The 23,076-nt window shown below is 39.9% G+C and overlaps 1 protein-coding gene across 3 annotated transcripts in view; it reads left to right on the forward strand.

Annotated features, from left to right (window-relative positions):
* The first annotated feature begins 781 nt into the window (after positions 1–781).
* The window catches only part of tab2 (TGF-beta activated kinase 1 (MAP3K7) binding protein 2), a 68,779-nt gene continuing 46,484 nt past the window's right edge, over positions 782–23,076 (forward strand). For all 3 annotated transcript variants that reach the window (XM_061925275.1, XM_061925276.1, XM_061925277.1), the window contains exon 1: positions 782–1,086. The gene's annotated coding sequence lies outside the window, so the exon portion shown is untranslated. The remainder of the gene's footprint in view (positions 1,087–23,076) is intronic.

The raw sequence follows: 23,076 nt of genomic DNA on the forward strand, positions 1-23,076 counted from the left end.
GTGTGTTCAGTTCGGTGAGATTTGAAGCGTGTTAAGGGGGTCAAATCACAGCTCAAAGAGGCAAAAGTGACTGTTTTTAGTACTTTTTTGTCTTGAAGGGGGAATTGCCAACTTCCTGTTGATTTCTGCCCGATGATATACAATTATGAAAACTAGGTCTAAGTCAGACCTACATAGAGGTTTTTGTTTCATGTCTCTCCGATCTTCCTAGTGGGAGATATAGGCAGTCTAGTTTTTTTTTCCCCTAGGGGGCGCTAAAGCGCAATTTTGAGTTTTGGGGTTCGGTTTTTTTTTTAAAAAAAAAGGTAATTTTCGCAGGTCCTGATGTGTGGGTCAAATATGGTGAGTTTTGAAGCATGTTAAGTGGGTCAAATTACAGTTTAATGTGGCGGCGGAAGAATAAAGAACAATAAAACCTTAGAAATTTAATAGGTCCTTATGTCCCATTGCATAAGGACTCCCTGTGGGAGTCCTTTTGCAATGGGCCATTGCGGGCCCTAATAAAACCTTACAAATACAATAGGTCCTTATGTCCCATTGCATAAGGACTCCCTTTGGGAGTCCTTATGCAATGGGCCATGCGGGCCCTAATAAGTATAAAAAGAGTAGAAAGGTGTATGTTGTTGAACTAAGACATTTGTATGACGTGCATAGTCTCAGACTTGAGGCTCCGCCCACCCTCGGCACAACTTCTAGGAAAGTTGAAGTCTCGCGAGAGTAGCTGGCTGGTGCGGCCGCCATATTGTCAGGCAGTATTGTGATTGGTATGTAGAAGTGAGCAGAAAAGCAAAGTGAAGGCAAGAAGAAGAAAAAAGAAGAAGAAGAAGAAGAAGAAGAAGAAGAAGAAGAAGAAGGGAGCTGTCAAAAAAGTCTTCCCGAGTCCGTGTAAAAGTGGAGGGCCGGAGCTCGCTATCTCTCCTCCGAGGACACATTAGGAGCCCGGGCCTCGGCGCAACTTAGCCTGAGACTCGCTGGAGCCTCCTCGGCTTCTCGGCTTCTCTTCTCGGCGTCTGCTGTGCTCGCCGCGGCCCTGCGGAGGTCCTGCGGCGGTGTGGCGGTGAAGTGTGGCCGGGGAGCGGCAGCACAGTAAGTATGGACACTCTCGCTGGAACTTTGAGCCGCTTCTATGATGACTTAACAATTGTTGCTGGGCCACACAAACACTTTGAAACTTCTTGCTGGTGACTTTGTAACTTTGTGGAAGGAAAAGAGAAAGTGAACTTTGTAATTGTCGGCTAGCTTAGTTAGCTAAGTGGGAGGGAGGCTCTGCTATTGTCAGCCAGGAGAGAAAACTTCAATTAACGTCACTTTCCTCACTTATGACTTACATATTTCAAATGTCAAATTGACATATGGCCCTTTTTTAATATCTCGATATTTTTAGGCCATATCGCGATACACGATATACAGGTAAAAGCCAGTAAATTAGAATATTTTGAAAAACTTGATTTATTTCAGTAATTGCATTCAAAAGGTGTAACTTGTACATTATATTTATTAATTGCACACAGACTGATGCATTCAAATGTTTATTTCATTTAATTTTGATGATTTGAAGTGGCAACAAATGAAAATCCAAAATTCCGTGTGTCACAAAATTAGAATATTACTTAAGGCTAATACAAAAAAGGCATTTTTAGAAATGTTGGCCAACTGAAAAGTATGAAAATGAAAAATATGAGCATGTACAATACTCAATACTTGGTTGGCGCTCCTTTTGCCTCAATTACTGCGTTAATGCGGCGTGGCATGGAGTCGATGAGTTTCTGGCACTGCTCAGGTGTTATGAGAGCCCAGGTTGCTCTGATAGTGGCCTTCAACTCTTCTGCGTTTTTGGGTCTGGCATTCTGCATCTTCCTTTTCACAATACCCCACAGATTTTCTATGGGGCTAAGGTCAGGGGAGTTGGCGGGCCAATTTAGAACAGAAATACCATGGTCCGTAAACCAGGCACGGGTAGATTTTGCGCTGTGTGCAGGCGCCAAGTCCTGTTGGAACTTGAAATCTCCATCTCCATAGAGCAGGTCAGCAGCAGGAAGCATGAAGTGCTCTAAAACTTGCTGGTAGACGGCTGCGTTGACCCTGGATCTCAGGAAACAGAGTGGACCGACACCAGCAGATGACATGGCACCCCAAACCATCACCCAACCATGCAAATTTTGCATTTCCTTTGGAAATCGAGGTCCCAGAGTCTGGAGGAAGACAGGAGAGGCACAGGATCCACGTTGCCTGAAGTCTAGTGTAAAGTTTCCACCATCAGTGATGGTTTGGGGTGCCATGTCATCTGCTGGTGTCGGTCCACTCTGTTTCCTGAGATCCAGGGTCAACGCAGCCGTCTACCAGCAAGTTTTAGAGCACTTCATGCTTCCTGCTGCTGACCTGCTCTATGGAGATGGAGATTTCAAGTTCCAACAGGACTTGGCGCCTGCACACGGCGCAAAATCTACCCGTGCCTGGTTTACGGACCATGGTATTTCTGTTCTAAATTGGCCCGCCAACTCCCCTGACCTTAGCCCCATAGAAAATCTGTGGGGTATTGTGAAAAGGAAGATGCAGAATGCCTGACCCAAAAATGCAGAAGAGTTGAAGGCCACTATCAGAGCAACCTGGGCTCTCATAACACCTGAGCAGTGCCAGAAACTCATCGACTCCATGCCACGCCGCATTAACGCAGTAATTGAGGCAAAAGGAGCTCCAATCAAGTATTGAGTATTGTACATGCTCATATTTTTCATTTTCATACTTTTCAGTTGGCCAACATTTCTAAAAATCCCTTTTTTGTATTAGCCTTAAGTAATATTCTAATTTTGTGACACACGGAATTTTGGATTTTCATTTGTTGCCACTTCAAATCATCAAAATTAAATGAAATAAACATTTGAATGCATCAGTCTGTGTGCAATGAATAAATATAATGTACAAGTTACACCTTTTGAATGCAATTACTGAAATAAATCAAGTTTTTCAAAATATTCTAATTTACTGGCTTTTACCTGTATATCAGTGGTTCTTAGCCTTGTTGGAGGTACCGAACCCCAGCAGTTTCATATGCTCATTCACCCAACCCTTCATTAGTGAAAAATAAAATGTTTTTTTTTTTCAAATTCAAGACAAAGTTATATGTTTTTGGTAACACTTTAGTATGGGGAACATATTCTAAGTAACAAAGACTTAATTTAGAGTTATTTGGACACTAGGGGAACATATTCTAAGTAATAAAGACTTAATTTAGAGTTATTTGGACACTAGGGGAACATATTCTAAGTAATAAAGACTTAATTAAGAGTTATTTGGTTAGGGTTAGGGTTATAATAAGGCCATGCCGAATAAGGCATTAATAATTACTTAATAATGCCTAGTTAAGAGCCAATATGTTACTAACTTGCATGTTAATAAGCAACTAATTAATGGTGAATATGTTCCCCATACTAAAGTGTTACCATGTTTTTTTACTGGTGCCAAAAATGAAGCGTGCATGAACATCACCTTGTTCAAAGAACAAAACCAACACAGTGCATAAACTCACAACAAATTACACACCTGCAAATCAGTCTGCTGTTGCCGTATCCGTAATACGCCGATAGGGAGAAGTTTTTATTTACACGATGAAGTAAGTCGAATCCCTGAGGCCGACTCACCGAACCCCTAGGGTTCCATCCAACCCAGGTTAAGAACCACTGATATAAAGTCTGCCCTTCTTAAATGTTTTCCTTTTCTAGTAGTGATAAAATCGATCAATAACCTTTTCAAACGATCTCGAATTGATACCCATCTTCCCAAATGCAAAACTGATGAGCACAGATGAATGTAGTTGAATCTAAGGAATATAAATCCATTAATGATTACACCACTATTATATATTACAGGTCGTCTGAGGCAGGGGTCCCCACCTTTTTTTGCACCAGGCACCGGTTTAATTGATTGATTGATTGAGATTTATATTAGTAGATTGCACAGTGAAGTACCGGTACATATTCCGTACAATTGACCACTAAATGGTAACACCCCAATAAGTTTTTACACTTGTCCACGTTCATCAATTCATGGTACAAATATATACTATCATCATAATACAGTCATCACACAAGTTTATCATCAGAGTATATACATTGAATTATTTACATTACTTACAATGCGGGGGGTGGGGGGGGTGGGGGGGTTTGATATCAGCACTTCAGTCATCAACAATTGCATCATCAGAGAAATGGACATCGAAACAGTGTAGGTGTGACTTGGTAGGATATGTACAGCGAGCGGTGAACATAGTGAGCTCAGAAAGCATAAGTACAAGTATATACATTTGATTATTTACATTTGATTATTTACAATCCAGGAAGGGAGGGTGTTAGTCAAGGGTTGAAGTTGCCTGGAGGTGTTCTTTTATTGCGGTTTTGAAGGAGAATAGATATGCCCTTTCTTTTACACCTGTTGGGAGTGCATTCCACATTGATGTGGCATAGAAGGAGAATGAGTTAAGACCTTTGTTAGTTCGGAATCTGGGTTTAACGTGGTTAGTGGAGCTCCCCCTGGTGTTGTGGTTATGGCGGTCATTTACGTTAAGGAAGTAGTTTGACATGTACTTCGGTATCAGGGAGGTGTAGCGGATTTTATAGACCAGGCTCAGTGCAAGTTGTTTTACTCTGTCCTCCACCCTGAGCCAGCCCACTTTGGAGAAGTGGGTAGGAGTGAGGTGGGATCTGGGGTGGAGGTCTAGAAGTAATCTGACTAGTTTATTCTGGGATGTTTGGAGTCTAGATTTGAGGGTTTTGGAGGTGCTACGGTACCAGGAGGTGCATGCGTAATCGAAAAAGGGTTGAATGAGAGTTCCCGCTAGAATCCTCATGGTGCTTTTGTTGACCAGAGAGGAGATTCTGTAGAGAAATCTTGTTCGTTGGTTGACATTTTTGATGACCTTGGTTGCCATTTTATCACAGGAAAGATTAGCCTCTAGAATGGAACCTAGGTAGGTGACCTCATATAAAGTCTGTTCTTCTTAAATGTTTTCCTTTTTCTAGTAGTGATAAAATCGAATAATACCCTTTTAAAACGATCTCGGATCGATACCCATCTTCCCAAAGGCAAACCTGACGAGCACAGATGGATGTAGTTGAATCTAAGGAATATAAATCCATTAATGATTACACCACTATTAGGGATGTCCCGATCCAGGTTTTTGCACTTCCGATCCGACACCGATATTGTTTTTGCATTTCCGATCCGATACCGATACTGACCGATACTGGCCTATCCGAGCATGTATTAAACTTTAAAGTTATTTAGCCTACTTAGAATCATGTTGAAAAGGGTTTTAGTACTCTTGATAACAACTAGCCAGCTGAATTAGGGGAGTTTGAATAATACACAATGGTTGGTAACAAGAAACTGACCTGTTTATTCAAGGATAAACACAAAATAGACAAAATTATACATGACAAACAGAAATGGCATCATTGAACTAGGGCTGGGCGATATGGCCTTTTTTTAATATTGCGATATTTTAAGGCCATATTGCGATACACAATATATATGTGGATATTTTGCCTTAGCCTTGAATGAACACTCGATGCATATAATCACAGCAGTATGATGATTCTATGTGTTTTGATTGATTGATTGAGACTTTTATTAGTAGGTTGCACAGTGAAGTACATATTCCGTACAATTGACCACTAAATGGTAACACCCCAATAAGTTTTTCCACTTGTTTAAGTCGGGGTCCACTTAAATTGATTCATGATACAGATATATACTATTTTGATGGTGTGGAGTCTGGACGTGTGGCACCGAATGGAGATAAGCGTCTCGACAGGCGTCACAATATTTGAACAATGATGACGAAAACTGTTGTCTCTGTCGTGTCCGTGTGTCGAAAATTGTTATGCACTTATTTTCTTATTTGATTTTGTGCGTGGCATAGATTTGCCGTGCGCAGAGGACGCTTGAGCAGGCGCGCACCTTAGTAGCTGCGCTAGCATCACAGCTAACGTTAGCCATGCCGCTACCTCGCTCTCTGCTGGGAGAGGACGTATACGTATGTGACGTATGACGTGACAGTATGTGACGTGTGTAAGAAGGTGCGCTCGCTGTCTGTGAGAGGGAGACACAGGAAAGAATGAGAAGAGCCTGTCGTGTAATGCCAGCAGCTAAAAGCAACTGCGTGAGAATTGTGGATGTGTTGAAGGTGTGCTGGAAAATGCGGAACGGAAATTAGGGAGCAGCAGAAAAGTGAATGTATTATTTAAATAGGTGCGTTGGAAAACACGGACCGAGTTTTTTTTAAAACTGGATCTGGATCGGCATTTTCCCATGCCTTGCCGATACGCAATTTTTGGCAAATATCGGCAGCCGATCCGATCCAAATATCGGATCGGGACATCCCTAATCCACATATGTTATAAATGTACCTTGCGCCGTCCGCCATTGTAGTCTGTGCTGGACTCAATAAGATCCTTCTTTTTCTCTATCCTCCTGTTGTGGGGCAGCCTTCACAATAAAGTTGATGTGCGTTACGTCCTGTCTGTCTGCGCTAACAAAATAAAAGTCCCAGAAGAATGTCTTCTTACATGTCAGTATTCTGCACTTGAAGAAACAATATCTTAGTGCAACTTGCACTGATGGAAATGTGCAATACAATTACTTTCACTTTCAATTTCCTGGGAGGAAGTTTAAGCTGCCCAAAGTTTTTTTGTGATCAAGAAAAAATAACAGATTTGAGACTTTGATGTTTAGGTGTAGGTCAAATCAAATGAAGTCAAATCCATTTACAACTTTATAGATTGACAGTGATACCCGGCCTTAGGAGCAACACAAACCCCTTCTAGGTCTTTCTCTGGTGAAGCAGGTGTGTCTTTCTGTAGGGTTGTCCCCATACCGGTACCAACATGTATTTTGGTACTTTTCTAAATAAAGGGGACCACAAAATTTTTTAATTATTGTCTTTATTGTAATAACAAATGTTAGTGTACATGAAACGTATGTTTATTATTGTCATTTAGTCCTTAAATAAAATAGTGAACATACTAGACTACTTGTCTTTTAGTAGTAAGTAAACAAACAAAGACTCCTAATTAGTCTGCTGACGTATGCAGTAACATATTGTGTCATTTATACACCTATTATTTTCTACACAGTATGAGGGACAAACTGTAAAAATGGATTATTCATCTACTTGTTCATTTACTGTTAATATCTGCTTATTTTCTCTTTTAACATGTTCTATCTACACTTCTGTTCAAATGTAATAATCACTTGTTCTTCTCTTCTTTGATACTTGACATTAGTTTTGGATGATACCACACATTTAGGTATGGATGTGATACCAAGTAGTTACAGGATCATACATTGGTCATATTCAAAGTCCTCATGTGTCCAGGGACATATTTACTGACTTTATAAACATAATATGAATTTTTTTTTAAAGGAAAAAGTGACGATAAAAAACAATCGCTATAATCATAGTAGTGTCGACTAGATACGCTCTTGTACTTGGTATCATTACAGTGGATGTCAGGTGTAGATCCACCCATGGCATTTGTTTACATTGTGACGGTGGTGAGCTATTGTATCCTCCTACGGTGTGTAGTGAAGCATGTTTAGCTATTCCTCGTCCTCCAGTGATAATGTATTTGTAAGAAACTTACTTTATTTGTTGCTATGGAGACCAGGATTAGTGATTTAGAAGTAGCTAAAACACTGTGGATGGACGTTAGCTGCTAGCTAGCGAGCCATGTGTTAAAGCAGCTCTTCCTGAGGGTGTTTCAGTGTTATAACTTCACCTTTATCTTGACTTTTTACACCAAAATGCGTCCATTCTCCCTTTTCTGTCTACACACTGTGTCTGCTTGTAAGTACTCTGTGTGTGTGCGCTGCCCAACATGCTCCTCTGCTCCTAAAACCAGCAATGTCACCACGTGACGACGTGTCGTCATGCCCGGGAAGCGGTACTTTTCAAACGGAGTATAGTACCGTTTTTGATTCATTATTAGCGCGATACTATACTAGTACCGGTATAGCGTACAAGCACAGTAGTTGTATGAAATGTAATAATATTGTTCAGGGACTAATGCGGTGTCTCTTTCAGGCTGCTTCTATTCCCAGTGTTGCCAAGTCAGCTTATTATAAGCCACTTGTTTTCAAAGAGTTGCTTGTGTTTCCCTCGTGACATCTGGCAACGCTGTGTAACAGGAACTAGGTCACTGGAGCGTCAAACTCACTTTCATCGGGGGCCACGTCACAGCTGCCTCAGAGGGCCGTTGTAAAAATAATAAATATAACCATATAAAACAGAGTATATTTGCCTCATCATATTAAATTAATATCATGAGGCAATTATACCACTTTGATTATTTTATTGAACTATTATTACTTTTGACCAACAAACTGATGCTTTGGAATCAGCAGATATTAAAGTCCAGCTATTGTAGAATTGATTTGAAAAATGTTATTTACAATGGCCAAAGAAAATTATTAGCTTGTCTCATCAAATTATGAAACAATATTCAGGGGAAAGAATTAAAAAAATGTTTGCCGTCCAAATTTAAATACATTTTTCAAAAAAGTTCCTGTGTCCTAATATATTCAAGTTTTTGCGGGCCACATAAAATGATATGGTGGGCCAGCTGTGGCCCCTGGACCTGGAGTTGAACATTGGTGAACAAAGTGTTTATGTTCCACACAAACTAGAGATGCACCATTTTTAGAAAAGAAAAAAAAACTATTTGGTTTTTGGTAGGGCTGCAGCTAACAATTATTTTTCTATCGATTAATCTATAGATTATTTTTTCGATTAATCGGTTAATCTATAGATTATTTTTTCGATTAATCTATAGATTATTTTTCCTTTTACCGATTTTTTTTTTAATTTAAAATGAAGAGGAAAAAATAAATGTAGGCCAGTTTTTTCAAAAGGCATGGCTTTTATTTACAAAAAGAAAAGTATGGCCACTCAGTCAACATTGACAACAACATGACAAAATATTCTGTAACAATGTAAACATTAAAAACTTTTAACATTTAACAAAATTAAAAGTAGCTTATTTGCTTTTTAATGTGCAAATATAAAAGTAAACATCCAGTGCAAATCTTAATATTCTGGAATAGTATAAGCATTTAAAAAGTAAAAGTATTGCTTATTTTGCTTTAAAATGTGCAAAAATAAAGATAAACATCCAATACAAAAAAGTGCAAAACGGAAATATTCTGTAACAAGTGTAAACATTTCAACAAAAGTAAAAGTATTGCTTATTTGCTAAAATGTGCAAAAATAAAGCTAAACATCCAATACAAAAAAAGTGTACAGTGTAAACATTTCAACAAAAGTAAAAGTATTGCTTATTTTGCTTAATAACACAACAATGATAGTATGATTAAAGTGAAAGTTAATTGTTGGTTTGTACATAGTATATGTAACTGTTAATGTTGTAAAAGGTATTTGCACAACTAATTAACGTTAGCGTTTGTGACACGTCTTGTGCCGTGGGGTTCTTTCAGGACCGACAGACTGAACGCCAGACGGCTTTGCCAGGTTTACAATCTTTTAATTTTACACAAAGTCTTTTCTCTTCCAACTCTTTTCTCTTTCTTTCCTCGCTTTTCAGCTCCTCTTCCTCGCTCGCTCGTCGTCCCCTGTCTCTTGCGGCGTCGCTCCCGGCGCGCCCCGCCTCGCCGCTCGCTCGCCGCCGCCGCCTCTCCACAGCGTTAAAGAGGAGCGCGTCTTTGTAAACACTGAACAGGCACGCCAAACGCGCCTCTCAGAGCAAACGGTGCTTTAGTTTATGAATTTACAACGCAGATACAAATGACACATTCATGTTTTTGTGTAATAATGACAACGTATACGCACGCGGACGATTGACTTGTTGATGGTGATGGCAAGAACGCTGTCGGGGGTTTTCTTTTCAAATGTTCGTTCATAGCTGTTGTGCTGCTATGATAGGCCATTTCCGCTCGACACAGTGTGCATACAACAACATTATTAGGCCGTTTATTGAAATACTCCCACACTTTTGACGACTTTTGGCGTGCTTTTTTCCCCTCGCTCGCATCGTCTACTTTGCGCTCCGCCATGACAGTAGTGTGACGTAAATATGCGACGCGCCGACGCACAAAAACGGCGTCGACGTATTTACGTAACCGATGACGTCGACTACGTCGACGCGTCGTTTCAGCCTTAGTTTTTGTTTTTTTTTGCCAAAAATTTAGATTCGATTTCAAACATTTAAATACCTAAAACTGCTCAAATGATGTGTGAAGGAAGTCATGTTGTAATGCTTTGGTCATCTTCTTCTTCTCCTTCGTACTAACTCTACTAGTTCCCAGGATGTCTAACTCTGATCGCCACTCAAACGCACTGGAATCCAAACTTCCTGTACATTCCAGACTATAGACCCTGCCTCTATATGACGGTGCGGCTAATCTATGGATTTTTCTTCGCTGACAGCCATAATAAATGTAGTTTAAAAAAAAACAAGGGAAAAGCGGTAGAAAATGGATTGTTTTCAAAACGCTTACAAAAAAGTGGGACTCCAAAAATGTATTGTGGGACCTCATTGTTATGACTTGATGGTGTACCTGGGACCCCATTTTGAAAATTCCTAGCACCAACACTGATGGAGTATTGGTGCGTGCAAAACAGCAGCAGGCGGCTGTGGCCTGCGGGCCGCCTCTAATACTAATCCAATATCATCCATGGATCATGGATGTTGACTTTGACACCTAGGTAGTAGATGATGCCCTGAGTATACATGCAGTTGCACCAGCACCACTACACCTTTTACAAGCTACACGTCTGGTGGAGGTGCTGGTCAGCTTCAGGGAATTGATTGGCGTGCCAGCCTGGGTCAAGTTTGAACACTAAACTCCAAAGAGGTCAGGACTGCTTCTTTGTCACCCCAACCTGAACTGTAATCCTGCATGAGCAGTTTGCACGTGCAGTCAACTTTGCACTTCCTGCACGGCAAAAAGTCAGTGTTCAAAAACAAGGAAAAAAAATTACAAAAATGAGGGGTATTTTATTTGAACTAAGCAAAATGATCTGCCAATAGAACAAGAAAATGTGGCTTGTCAAGACTTTCCAAAACAAGTAAAGTTTCAATGAACCCAAAAATACCTTCAAATAAGTATATTCTCACTAATAACAAGTGCACTTTTCTTGGTAGAAAAAACAAATATGAGACCTTCTTTCTCAATAAGTTAAAAATATTGTTAAATTAAGTAAATGCTAGTGCCATTATCTTGACATGATGATATGCGCTCGCCATTACATTTCTTCAAACCAGCAAACTTATACTAAAAACTAGTTTATTGTTCTTAATGGAAAGGCAACAAGGCAAGCGCTTGTTACTCTCGGGGTCTCCTAGCCGCTCAGGCAAATCATATTGTCTAAAGATGCATTTTTCCATGGATAACATGACATCATCGCACCAAGTGCGTGCTCTTTCAGTCAATTAGTGCGCATATATACAACATTTTTAATTGTAATTTTGAAGAATTCATCTGAATGTGCATGAACTATTTCTGTTCAAAATTGTTAGAAATGTCACATGTTAAATGTTTAAATATTAACTGTCTGTTTACTAGGGGTGTAACGGTACGTGGATTTGTATTGAACCGTTTCGGTACGGGGGTTCCGGTTTGGTTTGGAGGTGAACCGAAGGAGTTTCCACACGGACATATTAAGTAGCGTAACGCACGTTGTGTAAACAATGCACACCGAGGCACAACACACGGCATGCTAGCAGCTAACTGGCTAGGATAGACTGACCTTATGTCCTCTTTTCACCGGACATGTCCTCTTTTGTGGAGCTGTCAGGGCGGAGTTTCTTAAATGCCTCAAATGTCCGGCATTTTGAGTTAGGGTTGCGTGTATTTTCAATGTACGTTCAGGGTTAAGAAGGGGTTAAAAACAAAACAAACAGCAGCATTGGTGAGGGAGGGGCAGAGACAGAGACAGAGACAGAGAGCGAGAGAGTTATGATAAACGCGCATGCGTCGTCAGGCTCTGCTTTTTATCCATAGATTTATCACATTTAATGTTTTATTATCTATAGCAGGGGTGTCAAAAGTGTGCCCCGGAGGCCATTTGCGGCCCACAGCTAATGTTTTAAAGGCCCACGGCACATTCTAAAAATACTATTCAAATAAACAAAAACATAACAAAAGTGAAATAAAAAAAGCTTAAAGTTTAAATGTAATTTAGAAAAAGTTGCAATGTTGACTAATAAAACAAAGCTGTTTTTTTTTCTTTCAAACTGTCATTGCTCAAAACATAATATTGAATCAAAATCAATGTTATTATGAATTATTGACCTATCCAAGGTTCCCATTACTTCACATCAAATATTACACTAAGAACAATATTTTTGGTGGAAGATTTAGCAAATTTGGTAAATAAATAACCCAAAAATGTATATTTTGTTGTTTTCTTACTGTACCGAAAATGAACCGAACCGTGACCTCTAAACTGAGGTACGTACCGAACCGGAATTTTTGTGTACCGTTACACCCCTACCGTTTACTGTACTGTGCCAACTGTACTACTATATGAGTACGTATTTTCTATTGTTTCATTGAAAATAAAACAGCAAAGTCCATTTGGCTGTCGTCCGTTTTAATCATGAGACAAAATTGTGTCAAAGTCATGATTTTTTATTTCATGCATGAAATAAGAAATGATTACTTTGAAAAAGTAGTTTTATACTTGTGAGTGTTGATGACACAGCTTTGCAACACTTGATATTCTACTTTGTTTTACTCAATATAGGTCATCACATCTCAGCTACAAGCTGTAATATCTTACTGAGATCATTTAGGACCAAAACACTTAAAACAAGTAAAAGACTAACATAAAATCTGCTTAGTGAGAAGAATGATCTTATCAGACAGAAAATAAGCAAATATCAGCCTTATTTGACATATTTCATCTTACTTACATTTCACTTTTTGCAGTGTGACCAATCAGCTTCCATGGCCAACAGTTTATAGGTGCAGTTTGAAGTCAAAACATGTGTACACAAGTATGTTTGCCAGCAGGCCTGACCTGCAACAATCACTCACAGCCTGTTAAATAAGTGCTAAATGCTGTTTTTGTTGAGTATTAAGCAGTTAAAACACACTGCTAATTAGTTTGTTGTTATCAGGCTTTTGCTAATGTAGTATGTGTATCACTTGTAGTAAAGATGGAAGGATGCTTGTTGGGGAATGAGGATTGTTGTTAGCTCGCACATCTGTCTACACAAATACAGTACTTCTCAAAATACACATTTTATCATTCATGGTTGAACAGTTTGTGCAGAGCTTCTCACCAGCCAGGCTTTGGTGAGTTGTTGTGCCTTCACACATATTAGTACTGATGACTCAAGGCTTCTAGTTTGTAATGTTTATTTAGGAAATCATGTATATCATAGTTAGGGCTGGGCGATATGGCCTTTTATTAATGTGTGGATATGTTTAGTCCATGTCACCATACACCATATACAGGTAAAAGCCAGTAAATTAGAATATTTTGAAAAACTTGATTTATTTCAGTAATTGCATTCAAAAGGTGTAACTTGTACATTATATTTATTCATTGCACACAGACTGATGCATTCAAATGTTTATTTCATTTAATTTTGATGATTTGAAGTGGCAACAAATGAAAATCCAAAATTCCGTGTGTCACAAAATTAGAATATTACTTAAGGCTAATACAAAAAAGGGATTTTTAGAAATGTTGGCCAACTGAAAAGTATGAAAATGAAAAATATGAGCATGTACAATACTCAATACTTGGTTGGAGCTCCTTTTGCCTCAATTACTGCGTTAATGCGGCGTGGCATGGAGTCGATGAGTTTCTGGCACTGCTCAGGTGTTATGAGAGCCCAGGTTGCTCTGATAGTGGCCTTCAACTCTTCTGCGTTTTTGGGTCTGGCATTCTGCATCTTCCTTTTCACAATACCCCACAGATTTTCTATGGGGCTAAGGTCAGGGGAGTTGGCGGGCCAATTTAGAACAGAAATACCATGGTCCGTAAACCAGGCACGGGTAGATTTTGCGCTGTGTGCAGGCGCCAAGTCCTGTTGGAACTTGAAATCTCCATCTCCATAGAGCAGGTCAGCAGCAGGAAGCATGAAGTGCTCTAAAACTTGCTGGTAGACGGCTGCGTTGACCCTGGATCTCAGGAAACAGAGTGGACCGACACCAGCAGATGACATGGCACCCCAAACCATCACTGATGGTGGAAACTTTACACTAGACTTCAGGCAACGTGGATCCTGTGCCTCTCCTGTCTTCCTCCAGACTCTGGGACCTCGATTTCCAAAGGAAATGCAAAATTTGCATGGTTGGGTGATGGTTTGGGGTGCCATGTCATCTGCTGGTGTCGGTCCACTCTGTTTCCTGAGATCCAGGGTCAACGCAGCCGTCTACCAGCAAGTTTTAGAGCACTTCATGCTTCCTGCTGCTGACCTGCTCTATGGAGATGGAGATTTCAAGTTCCAACAGGACTTGGCGCCTGCACACAGCGCAAAATCTACCCGTGCCTGGTTTACGGACCATGGTATTTCTGTTCTAAATTGGCCCGCCAACTCCCCTGACCTTAGCCCCATAGAAAATCTGTGGGGTATTGTGAAAAGGAAGATGCAGAATGCCAGACCCAAAAACGCAGAAGAGTTGAAGGCCACTATCAGAGCAACCTGGGCTCTCATAACACCTGAGCAGTGCCAGAAACTCATCGACTCCATGCCACGCCGCATTAACGCAGTAATTGAGGCAAAAGGAGCTCCAACCAAGTATTGAGTATTGTACATGCTCATATTTTTCATTTTCATACTTTTCAGTTGGCCAACATTTCTAAAAATCCCTTTTTTGTATTAGCCTTAAGTAATATTCTAATTTTGTGACACACGGAATTTTGGATTTTCATTTGTTTCCACTTCAAATCATCAAAATTAAATGAAATAAACATTTGAATGCATCAGTCTGTGTGCAATGAATAAATATAATGTACAAGTTACACCTTTTGAATGCAATTACTGAAATAAATCAAGTTTTTCAAAATATTCTAATTTACTGGCTTTTACCTGTATATGTGGATATGTTTAGTCCATGTCACCATACACCATATATATGTGGATATCCTCCCGTCCTTGCTACACCGCTACAACAAGGAGAAGAGGCTGTCCAAGTGGAGGTACGTAAATAAGACCCGCCCACAAAACGGTGCATCCTGAAGAGACTGTCAGAAAGTGAGTTGAAGATGATGTGTAAAACATCATCTATGCAACATTTTGAGCAAAGAAGCACCATTACATGTTATGTAGACCACAAGGAAGTCTTTTACATTTAGAAAATAATCATAATAATATGACTCCTTTAATGCACCTTATAATCCGGCGCACCTTTTGTATGAAAAAGAATGAAAATAGACCATTCATCGGCAGTGCGCCTTATAATCCGGTGCGCCCTACGGTCTGGAAAATACAGTACATACGTTTAAAATCAAATTTGTGTATTAACATATAGTTTTGATATTATATTGTGTAAGTACAGTGGGGAAGACTTTAGACAAGGAGTCTTCCGCAGAATCCGGAAGAGTTGTCAAGTCCAAGCATGAGTGTTTCCCAGCATGATGACTTGTGACTGTATTGTCATGTTGCTTCCAGTGGTGGTGTTTTTACTTCAATTATTGGTCATCTGACACCCTTAGTAAGAAAGGTTAGTGCAATGCCTCCTATTAATAGTACGCTGGCCTGATTGTAATATGTCATGCTGCTCAACTCACTTATGCTTCTTATATGCTGGAATCTCACATGGAGGCCCAATGCTCTTTGATTTTACAATGTGGCCGCTAGTGAAAGTGTCTAATTTGCAGATTGCCATGATGTGTGTGCTGGGAGGACCCAGTAGGTGAGACAAAAAGTGACTTAAACATGAAAAGCACAAGGTGTAAAAGTATATTCTCTGGCTTATTGTTGGTGTCTGGCATGACAAAGAAGGTTTTAGATGGGAGAAGCATACTGCTGATCAATAAGAGTGATTGGTGCTTTTATATCTCCACTAGTGTCCAATGAGACTAAAAAGTCTCTATATTTGAAAAAAACATCTCTAGAAGCGTCTGATTACTTTGAAATTGTCCAAATTAGTAATTAGTACTGTGGGTTTAGGGTTGTACGGTATATCATGAATTGATTAACGTGGACCCTGACTTAAACAAGTTGAACAACTTATTGAGGTGTTACCATTTAGTGGTCAATTGTACAGAATATGTACTAGATAGATAGTACTTTATTGATTCCTTCAGGAGAGTTCCCTCAGGATAATTCAAATTAAAATACTGTACTGTGCAATCTACTAATAAAAGTTTCAATCAATCAATCTGTGTACATTTATCCGTAGTTTTGTTTTTAGTACTTACTAATAATTGTATTTTTCTTAAAGCACAGACGAGGAGTGGCAACCATAAATCATGAATCATTTAATATAATGTAAATAAAGCTTTAAATTATATTCTAACCTTATAGACTTAGACAAACTTTGTTGATCCCCAAGGGAAATTGTTCCTAAATAGAGTGTGTGTGTGTGTGTGTGTGTGTGTGTGTGTGTGTGTGTGTGTGTGTGTGTGTGTGTGTGTGTGTGTGTGTGTGTGTGTGTGTGTGTGTGTGTGTGTATATATATATATATATATATATATATATATATATATATATATATATATATATATATATATATATATATGTCTTAATAAGGTTATCCAAAAAATAGTGCTCGATACCGTAGTAGAGCGCAATATATGTATGTGTGGGAAAAAAAATCACAAGACTACTTCATCTCTACAGGCCTGTTTCATGAGGGGTTCCCTCAATCATCAGGATATTTTAATGGGAGCATTCACATACCATGGTTTATATAGGACACAGAGTGGGTGGGTACAGGCTGGCGTAGGGGCGTGGTGATTGGCTCATGTGTTACCTAGGAGGTGTTTCCGTCTGTGGCGGCATGCTGATACAATTTCGCTGCGCTTGTTGAGGGATGACAGGTCTGGACGGTAAATAATAAACAGTTTCTCTTTCAAGCATAGGTTGCATCTTTTATTACCACTATTGTAAGGTGTGCTGGATGCAAGAATTTGCCATGTTATTGAATATTCAACATTATTGTCTTTGAGGTCCCAAATGTGTTTGCTGAGTTCTGTGGTATTTCGCAGGTTTTTGTTCCTGAAAGAAGCCTTGTGATTGTTCCATCTGGTTTTGAATTCACCCTCGGTTAATCCTACATATGTGTCGGATGTGTTAATGTCCTTGCGTATTACCTTAGATTGGTAGACAACTGATGTTTGTAAGCACCCCCCGTTGAGGGGGCAATCAGGTTTCTTTCGACAGTTACATGCTTTGTTGGTTTTGGAGTCGCTCTGACTGGGGGTCGACGGCTCATTTGCAATTGTTTTGTTGTGGTTTGAGATGATTTGTCGTATATTGTTCATGCAGCTTGATGAAAGCGGATACGATTTCACCCTCACCTATGAACCCACGCCAGGAAACCAGCCAAAAAAGAACAGAAAACGAAACGGCATCATCTGGTACAACCCCCCATACAGCAAAAACGTCTCAACGAACATTGGACACAAATTCCTCAATCTGATTGACAAACACTTTCCCAAAGACAACAACCTAAGAAAAGTATTCAACAAGAACAACATTAAATTGAGCTACAGCTGCATGAACAATATACGACAAATCATCTCAAACCACAACAAAACAATTGCAAATGAGCCGTCGACCCCCAGTCAGAGCGACTCCAAAACCAACAAAGCATGTAACTGTCGAAAGAAACCTGATTGCCCCCTCAACGGGGGGTGCTTACAAACATCAGTTGTCTACCAATCTAAGGTAATACGCAAGGACATTAACACATCCGACACATATGTAGGATTAACCGAGGGAGAATTCAAAACCAGATGGAACAATCACAAGGCTTCTTTCAGGAACAAAAACCTGCGAAATACCACAGAACTCAGCAAACACATTTGGGACCTCAAAGACAATAATGTTGAATATTCAATAACATGGCAAATTCTTGCATCCAGCACACCTTACAATAGTGGTAATAAAAGATGCAACCTATGCTTGAAAGAGAAACTGTTTATTATTTACCGTCCAGACCTGTCATCCCTCAACAAGCGCAGCGAAATTGTAACAACATGCCGCCATAGACGGAAACACCTCCCTAGGTAACACATGAGCCAATCACCACGCCCCTACGCCAGCCTGTACCCACCCACTCTGTGCCCTATATAAACCATGGTATGCGAATGCTCCCATTAAAATCTCCTGACGATTGAGGGAACCCCCCCTCATGAAACAGGCCTGTAGAGATGAAATAGTCTTGTGATTTTTTCCCCACACATACATATATATATATATATATGTTTGTGTGTGTGTAAAATATATAATATAATCCTTGATTATGGCAGACTATATGTATTATGGAAAATTTTAAATTGTTCTTTGAGTGCAACAAGAAAAGCCCAATGTGTTTAATGCCCTTTAATTTAAGTTTTAACCTTCTATTGTTGTTTTTTGAGTGTAATAGGAAACATATGTTTATTGTATTGTAAGATTTTCTGTTTAAATAAAGCCAATATTGACATTTTTTTGTAGTTCCCTTTATTTTAAAAAGTATCGATATAAATTTAGGTACCGGTACCAAATGATTGGTATGGGGACAACCCTAGTAAGTAAGGGGCGGGTGTCATTTATGGAAAAGTATACCGCAGCAAGAGGAGGAAAACATTGATTGTTTAGTTTTTTAAATCATATGCAACACAAAAGTGTAATATATTGATGAAATGTTCATGTGGCCCAGGTTTTATTCTCAGTAGTTGTCATCAAGAGGCAGCTCTGTCCTTCATCATTTCTCCCACAGTCTGCTCATTATCTCTTGTTGTGCTGCTAACTCTGGGACAGGCCTTTGATCTAGTCTTCTATCAGCAAGAGTCTAGTCCTCAGGCTCATATTGTCCTGGTGCACTGGACAGCCAAGTCCACCCACCTTGTTTGTTGTGGCTCAGCTTTGCCATTGGCGACAACCCTGTGTGGAGACTGTTCCACTCCATGGGACTCCAGCCAGTAGTTTTGTACAACAAACCTCACTTCTGTCACTAGTTCTTTCTACTGCACATTATGTAATCTTAACAGATGCACTGTGGATGGACCATTTTCCTTTCAGAATCAAGTTCGAGAGGCGGCTAGCAGACATGTGCAGCATAGCTCCAGTCATAAAATGTCTGTAATGTGATCGCTTCTCCTCTGCTCTTATATGTGCTAACTTTGGCCTTTTTGACAAATAATTCAATACCAACACTGCAAAATAACACACAAAAATAAAAAAGGACGTATCGTATGAATAATTGTGCCGGTCAAAAATGTAGCTACCGTATTTTCCGCACCATAAGGCGCCCTGGGTTATAAGCCGCGCCTTCAATGAACGGCATATTTCAAAACTTTGTCCACCTATAAGCCGCCCCGTGTTGTAAGCCGCATCTAACTGCGCTAAAGGAATGTCAAAAAAACAGTCAGATAGGTCAGTCAAACTTTAATAATATATTAAAACCAGCGTGATGTGGGCGCGCATGGAGTCGTATATCAACATGGACGAAGCTGCGTGAAAAAAGCCACCCGGCCTCTTCGCGTAAACTTAAACTTACCTTAACCACTCGCTCATCTTTTCTTCATCCATCCCTTCGAGTTAGCTTTTATGATGACGCCGGCTGGAAAGGTCTCTTTTGGCAAGGTCTTCCTTTTGAATATCACCATGGGTGGAAGTTTCTGGCCATTAGCATGGCAAGCTAGAACCACAGTGAAGGATGACTTCTCATTCCCTGTGGTGCGAATATTCACCGTACGTGCTCCCGTTGTATCCACAGTGCGGTTCACAGGAATATCAGTTGCTGTGAAATAGTAATCCGTGTGCGGATGGAGAGATTGCGTCTTTTCATGAACCGGAAACCTGTCGCTTAGTAGGAGCCATTTTGTGGTCTTTACAGATGTAAACACACAAAGGAAATGAAACGTAATATCCGCGCCCTTCTTCTTCTTCTACGCGGGCGGGTGGTTGCTTACAGTAGAAGAAGAAGCGCTTCCTGTTCTATGGGGGCGGGTGCTTACCTTGGCGGTTGCTTGCGTAGAAGAAGAAGAAGCACTTCCTCTTCTACGGGGAAAAAAGATGGCGGCTGTTTACCGAAGTTGCGAGACCGAAACTTTATGAAAATGAATCTTAATATTTATCCATATATAAAGCGCACCGGGTTAAAAGCCGCACTGTCAGCTTTTGAGTAAATTTGTGGTTTTTAGGTGCGCCTTATAGTGCGGAAAATACGGTATATAAAACACTGGTCGTAGCCATAGATGCAATCGTAATACAAATTGTCATTGTCATTTAGTTTTGTTTTACAGTTTTTCACCTTCAATCAATCAATCAATGTTTATTTATATAGCCCTAAATCACAAGTGTCTCAAAGGGCTGCACAAGCCACAACTGTCATATGACAGTTATTTAAACATAACTCCTAAACCAGACCTGGGCAAATTAAGGCCCGTTAAGATTTTCAATCTGGCCCGCTGGACATTCCCAAATAAATTTTTTTCGATCTTTAAGATGTAAAGTGTAGCTGCCATTATGATGTGCACTCATGTTTTCTAATGACCCTAAGTCTTCAACTATACTAAGTCTTTACATGGTTGATATACCAGTTACTATGGTAATCTAATTAGTTACTATGGTCATCTAATTACCTACCTGCCAACTACTCCGGTTTTCCCGTAATTAGTACGGTTTTCATCAACCTATTCCGGGTTACGGTTGCAGTGATAAAAAAAATACAGTTTTTCATTAATTACATTTTTTTTTTTTTTTTTAAGTTTTATTCACGAAATCGCGTAACAACAATGACAATCGACACTGCTTCCCGTAACTTCCTATCGAGCCATTCCGAATGCCATGCGCGAGGCTATTTATAGCACCGCTGCCAAGCACGAGGCACCAGTTGCCATTGTTTCCAAACGAGGGAACGATCATGGAATCAGCCGGAGAAAAATCGCAAACGAGTCTTAAACCGAAAAAGAAAACTGCAGTCATTCCGTGAAGAATATTCAAAAGCCTATCCGGGAATAATTATCCGTTCCAAAAAGGGTGAAAACTACGCGAATTGCACCTTGTGCAGACAAGATTTTTCGATGGGACACGGAGGAATTAGCGATGTAAAAGACCACGTTGGGACAAAAAAACACAAGTCTAATGCCGTTGCTAGCGATACAAGTGGAAAACTTTCAACGTTTTTCGTCGCCCAAACAGATTCTTTGGATGTGATAAATGCCGAAGTTTTATTTACGGAGGCAATAATTGAGCATGGACTAGAATAAACGCCTGAACCCCCCACCAGGACTTTGTCCTGGATCTACCGGGGCCTGCAACCCCTGGACCCTGGCTACTAGGTTTTTCTGATTTCAAAAGTTGGCAGGTATGTAATTAGTTACTATGGTCATCTATGTCACAGCAGCTTAGTGACATATCAGATGTATCAGATTGTAGGTGGGTTTATTTTGTACCATTGCATTCATATTTCAATGTTTGTTGCATTTTTGTTGCGTTTCACTTGATTGTAAAATATGTCGATCAAAAGGTGGTGTGACATTCATATTTTGTCAATATTCAGTGTTTTATCGTTCATAGGAAAATTAAGTTTTTTAAGGCGGTCTGTCATAACGTTTTTAGCATTCAATCAGACATTATTGTGAGGTTTTGTATTAGTGTTCCTAAAAATAGATATACCGGCCCCCAGACACATTTTTTTTCTCTAAATGTGGCCCCCGAGTCAAAATAATTGCCCAGGCCTGTCCTAAACCAAACATGCAAAATGTCTAAAAATGCCTAAAATAATGTATCTTTGTGAGTTTTACTAGAAACATATGCTTTTGTGAGGTTTGCAAAGACAAAAAAAATTGTTTGTTTTTTTTACTCGATATGACAGTATAACTGTCATACTAAATATGAAAGTTATTCAAACATAACTCCTAAACCAAACATGCAAAATGTCTAATAATGCCTGGAATAATGTATCTTTGGGAGTTTTACTAGAAACAAATGCTTTTGTAAGGTTTGCAAACACCTTGGTGAAGAATTCTCATTTTGGTCCATCTCTACTGGCAATGTTTATATTTATAACTATTTTATAGACTATTTATGCTATATTGATATTCACGGTGCGAAATGTTTTCTTCTTCCTAGGTGGGGGGTGCAACAGAAAATAATTGAGCAGCACTGCAATAGAGCAATTTTTCTTAACCATAGGGCATTGTTGGGCTGCGAGCGCCCCCTAAAGGCCTGCTTAAAATGTGTTCCAAATGCATCAAATCAGGTGCCAATATATAAGAAAAGTAGTTTTTTCCACAATAAGTCCCCTTTAAAACAGAACAGAGAGGAATTGTGGCCACATTGTGTCCTGGATGGGCTTGTCCTTAGCTCTAACTGGACCGACCTTGCCTGCTTCCCATCCACCAGCAGCTGCAGGCTGCGGTTCTGAAGAATGTTTGATTTCCTGCATGCTCACACACACACACACACACTACTATGTACACACACACTGTATACACATGTGCATTGTAACAGGCAGATCAAAGCTGAGTTCATGTGTGTATCAAGGAGGTGACTTTGGGTTCCGCACATATGTGGTGTGTGTCTGTTCTGGTATGAAGCTCCATTTTTGTTTCATCTGACCACAGAACTTTCCTCCAGAAGGTCTTATCTTTGTCCATGTGATGTCAGATGAAACAAAAATGGAGCTGTTTGGCCACAATACCCAGCAATATGTTTAGAGGAGAAAAGGTGAGGCCTTTAATCCCAGGAACACCATACCTACTGTCAAGCATGGTGGTGGTAGTATTATGCTCTGGGCCTGTTTTGCTGCCAATGGAACTGCTGCTTTAAATGGGACAATGAAAAAAGAGGATTAGCTCCAAATTGTTCAGGACAAGCTAAAATCATCAGCCCGGAGGTTGGGTCTTGGGCGCAGTTGGGTGTTCCAACAGGACAATGACTCCTAACA

This window comes from Nerophis lumbriciformis, linkage group LG29, assembly GCF_033978685.3.
Source record: "Nerophis lumbriciformis linkage group LG29, RoL_Nlum_v2.1, whole genome shotgun sequence".
NCBI lineage: Eukaryota > Metazoa > Chordata > Actinopteri > Syngnathiformes > Syngnathidae > Nerophis > Nerophis lumbriciformis.